Source organism: Dioscorea cayenensis, chromosome 10 (genome assembly GCF_009730915.1).
Source record: "Dioscorea cayenensis subsp. rotundata cultivar TDr96_F1 chromosome 10, TDr96_F1_v2_PseudoChromosome.rev07_lg8_w22 25.fasta, whole genome shotgun sequence".
NCBI lineage: Eukaryota > Viridiplantae > Streptophyta > Magnoliopsida > Dioscoreales > Dioscoreaceae > Dioscorea > Dioscorea cayenensis.
Window position 1 is genome coordinate 7,983,847 of NC_052480.1, and position 5,374 is coordinate 7,989,220.

Genomic DNA, 5,374 nt, shown 5'->3' on the forward strand with positions numbered 1-5,374 from the left:
AGAGGAAAGGCAATCGATAGAAAGTGGGGCACCCGGACATTGATCCCCCTAGGATTATTGCTTAAAGTGCAAAACCAACTATTATGTCTCCTAACTAATGCTTAATGAGTCGTGGAAATCCTAAAATACACGGTCCCAAACCTAAGGTCAACCGTGACTAACCCTATACTTTTCCCGACGGAGAAATCGCTCAGTCTCAACACCTCACACTGTGCAAAGTTGTTTAAAGCTCTAAGGACTCCAAGTGATAAACCCTATTCTCTAACATAGACCTAACCCTTTAGTACAGGCGAAAGATAACTAGTCACAATTAAGCCCCAGATACTAAGGATTACTTCAACGCTTCACTCTGTTGCTTACGCAACTAAGCCACAGCGGAGTTCGTCTTTTAGCACTTTACTCTATTGTGACGGCAAAGAACTCTTGAAATGTGAAGGTAGGATAAATCACACCAGAAGGGAAAAAGGACATTCCGCTACTTCTCGACTCACCATCTCGATCATCTCCAATCTTACTTTGTCTAGCCCTCATGGTGTGTCACTCACTCACAAGGATTACCAATATAGGTTCTCAACTCTAGTGTCACTCTAAGGAAAAACCCATTCAATAAGCATTCAAGGTTAGAACTCAATTAAATACATCAATTAAAGAAACATAATAGAAAGGTCAAAGAAACAATATCATCCTAAGGTTTACAAGTCCAAGTACCCACTAGGGGTTTAGCTCTCCATGGAGCGAGATACAATCAATAATGAAATCGAAAGTAAAAGCATGCAATCCATAAGTAGGTATTCGTGTCGATGGTCTTGTGGAGTGGCCGCGTCTTCTCCAAAGGTTCCCTCGTCAAGCCTAAAGCACACCTCACCGAATCGATGCCGACGAAAACTTCCCCAATAACTCTCTTCTAAAGGAACGCGGTGTTGAAAGTCGTAGACCCACTCTAAAAGCCTTGCCAAATCCCCTCTAAACCCTAACCGCGAGCACCTCCAAAGATGGTGAAGAGATGGGCAAAAAATGGGAAAAAGATTCTCCAAACGGGCTAAAATCGCACTTAAATAGGGTTGGAATCGGGCATACACACGGGCGTGTAATTGCTACAGTAATTTGCTATAGTGATTTACTACAATACTTGCTACAGTACTGCCAAAATACTCCCAAATTCACACTTTTCATCGAGGCCACATAAATGGGTACACATTTATGCGGTAGATCGTGTTGCTTCTTCATCAAAATCACATTCAACGATAATCTGCCAGCATTGCACAAGTCGGAACACATGAGTGTGACTGCCTTTTTGTCCCTCTAATTTGCATGTTCACTCAAGCACAATAGAGGTTGGTACACACTCATATTTTTTTAATACAACATGTGCCTTCACATTTGTTCACTCCAAGATTTCATCAACAACGTGCATTCACGATCTACTTTGGCTTTTTTCTTCCATATTTGTTTCCACAACCCTACATGCACAAAAGTAACACAAATACACATATATGAGCGATAAAATCTGAGAAAAGTAATGCTCATTGTAAGAAAAAAAATACTTCGTATTATTAATACATAAGCACTTATCAGACCACTGGCAGATCGGCCGCATCCAACAGGGCTGGGCCCACTGGGTGTAAGGCCTCAGATTTGACCTGGTCAGAGTCAACCCTAATAAGCAGGACAAGAAACAATAATACCGAACTACAAATAGATCAATTAACAATAACAGAGTTAATACAAATATGGGCTTTTGCAGCTCTACCAAAAATAGTGCCACACATACAATTTACAAATCAAAATACAAACAGAATACAAGTCTTACTCACACAGGAAAAGTTCACTATAAGGTTTGCAACCACAGACAGGAAGACGACTCCAAGATAAACCCCAATCCTATTCTTAATCTTCTCCTGCGAAAGAGAAAATTACAGAGTGTATGAGCCACAAGGCCTAGTAGGATCACAGAAATACAGACAATACAGATATTGTAGAATAATTATAGTCCAGGGAGAAATATAGAAAATGCTCAGAATACAGAAATAATCAGATTCAGAAATTCAAAAATACGCGAAAAATGGATGTGCATATCTCCCTGACTAATAATAGAAATCAACACCACGAGGCTGGATCTTCGACTGTGAAGTCGGAATAGAATAGACAGAATATCAACAGTTGAAATTGGATCTTCGATCGCAGTCGGATGGTAGCGCTACTACAGAAAACATGTGTACATGGCTAGGATTTACTCCTCCTAGTTGGGCGAGCTAGGAATGGAGATGTATTAAAACCGTAGAAACACAAAGTACGGACAGAGAAGAATACCGAATAAATAATGCAAAAACAAAATAAATAAATAAATAAACAAATAAACAAGTAAATAAATAAATCAATCAAATTACTAAATAGTTCAATAATTAACCATACACCAATAAGTGCAGAATTAAACAGGTGCGCGAGCCTACCTGGTTCCGGGCTACAAGGTCAGGTTCATCAAATCCTGCGAACTAAGGCTCGCTACAGAAATCTAACCCAACAAAATAAACTAAACTTAGAAATAAGTCTTGGGCCGGGCCTAACTTACAACTGAGCCCCAGAGAAAGAATTTACACCAACTCAAACCACAACTTTAAATTTAAAACACCAAATAAAATAAAATAAAATAACAAGTATTTAATCACCAAGCTTAAACAATGAGGATTCAGTTAACAATCACAACATGATAATCACCATTTAGAATGTCTAGGCCAACTAAAGCATCAGGACACCTCATTCACAATTATATATACATATATACAAACAATAAAGTATCATACATGATAAAGGATGCCATGCTTAGACCAAAATGTTAATAAATATTAACTAAACTACAACATGGCTACACACTCACAATTTCAAGTTTACAAACATGTAAACCTATATCTAAATAATTTAAAACATGCATGTTAGTTTACAGGTTCAAGCTTACAAGGTGCATATAAAAATATCATAATTAAACTAAAGGCATTCTTTGGTCTCATATAAAACTAAGTCAAGAAAATTACAGATAATGCATTCTAAGGAAATTAATCATTCCACTAATAAACTCAAAAGCATGAATACAGTTATAACTTCCCAGGTTAAATGCTAATTAAAAAAAAAACAGTTTAGCCTAATAAGATAGGAATCTCAACAATGATTTAACTCATAAGCCAGAATTTGCAAAGCATCATGTAAACTTCCTTCCATAAAATGAGTATATATAAATATATATATTCCAGAAAACTCATTAATACCACCACTACAACAACTTTACAACACCCAAACATAAACAAGATTTAAGATCTCTGCATACTTATTTTTAAACATGTAAAAAAATATACTAGGAAGTAACCCAGGTTTAAGAACCAAACATCACCAAAATCTGTTAACCAACAAGAATAACATTAGACTGCAACTTTCAAAAAGAATCAACATTCTGAAATCCCAATAATATTACCAACTCAACGAAAACAAGCAAGCATGCATAACTCTAATTAATTTAAATCACAAGGCAGCTTATACACATAAAATACACAAATAAGCATATTTCTCCAATAACTATACCAGACTTGAAGCTTAAAAGGATTAACAACCCAAAATAAAAACCTGGAATCTTGAAAAAGAACCAAATCCAGAAACTCCACTCTCCTTAGCTACTGCCAGTACAAAGAAATCCAAGGAAAGGGGATCAGGTGATGAGGAAGATGAAGAAGAAGCTTTGAAGATGAACTGGCCTTCAAACCAAGGCCTTAAAAGAAAGCAAGACTTCTCCAATAATTGCAACTCAACAACTCCTCACCAGACCGACAAGATCCACAAAACAAGGAAGAAAGCTGACAAGTGGGGACGACTTCAGTCAAACTCGGTCGAAGATATCAAGGTTCTCTAGTCAAGGTTTGTCAACAAAGGTAGCATTTCTTACATATGAATACTCTTCCATCAAATCATAACAAAGAGTATGATTTTTTTTTTAATTTCATCTCTTTGCTTTATCCTCACCATAAAAAATGGGAAAATACATCTCCAACAACATTAACTTGAATCTAGGGTCCAAAACAATTGCTACACCCATAACATCATGGATTCTATCCCAATATTTTTCAAATTTTGTCTTCATTCTCAATGCCATTGATTCAATATAGTCAATGCCACAACTAACCCATTTTGTCAAAGCAAATGTTAATCTCACAGATCCTAGGAAAATATAGGTTAGTTGTAGGATACTTTGTTCTTGAAAATAACTTAGTCACCCCATGGAGATAGTTTCAATCTGTCACAAATCTCCTTTTGCCTTTTCCCATTCTTCAACAAATGAACAACATTTATAAAGAGAATCTCGTTGTTTCAAGCGTTTGAAAGCATCCTTGTAGCCAATAGCAACATTAAGCATAAAAAGTTAAATTCCACCTAGTTTTGCAATCCAAGACCAATTTTTTAGTGAAATTCATTTTCAATTGATGCACAGTTTCTTCAAACTTCTCACTTCTTTTAGGTGTATCAACCCAAAATGCAACACTATTATGAATGGTCTCAATTGCATCATTAATCACATCCAAGCCATCTTTAACAATCAAATTCAAAATGTGTGCACAACAACGCATATGCAAGAATTTTCCATCAATACAAAGATTGCTACTTGATAACTTATTCACAAGCAGACTCGCAAGTAAGTCATTTGTAGAATAATTATCCAAAGTCAACGTAGATAACTTGTTATCTAGATTCCAATCCATCAAACAATTCACAAGTACTTCACACCAAACTTGAGAAGTATATGGCCATGGCACATAAATGAATCTATTTATCAAAATCGTTAAAATATAATTAAAGACATATGATTTATAAAGTATAAATGATGAAGAACTAGGTGACAAAAATTATTAGCTAATAATTCTGCTTTTTAAATTCTAATCATCATCTATGTAATGCGCAGTAACCACCATAAACCCTTTCTTTTGATTATTGGAAGTCCACATGTCTGTAGTTATTACAAATCTACTCCGACTTTAATCAAATAGCTTCATTGTTCTTGATTTCTCATGCTCGAACATCTTCATAATATCATTTTTTATTGTAGTTCTTGAAATAGGCTTGAACAATGGTTGAACCGAACTAAGAAAATCTAAAAATCCAACATGTTCTACTATTTTCAAAGGATACTCGTGCATAATGATCATTGTAGCCATTTTTTTCCTTGCAACTTTTTGATCATAAACATAAGTCCCAATTAATCGTTTGCCACTAGCATCAACCTTGGATTTCAACAATGCTTGCCTTATGTCTCTTACTTTCTTTTGTGGACATATAGCATAGTGATCATGCAAATGCTTTGTCCCATTTTTTGTGTCTCCACCAAGTTTTTTTCCAC

General features: G+C 35.7%; 1 long non-coding RNA gene across 2 annotated transcripts; it reads right to left on the reverse strand.

Moving 5' to 3' along the window:
* Nucleotides 1-1,412: 1,412 nt before the first annotated feature.
* LOC120270972 lies at nucleotides 1,413-3,716 on the reverse strand. 2 transcript variants are annotated; one of them, XR_005539726.1, is made up of 4 exons: nucleotides 3,613-3,716; nucleotides 1,815-1,898; nucleotides 1,578-1,640; nucleotides 1,413-1,460 (listed from the first exon to the last, which is right to left on the reverse strand). It is a non-coding gene; the product is annotated as an uncharacterized LOC120270972 (long non-coding RNA). The 2 variants fall into 2 exon arrangements; XR_005539727.1 differs by having other exon boundaries at nucleotides 1,419-1,460; nucleotides 1,561-1,640.
* Between the last annotated feature and the right edge of the window lie 1,658 nt (nucleotides 3,717-5,374).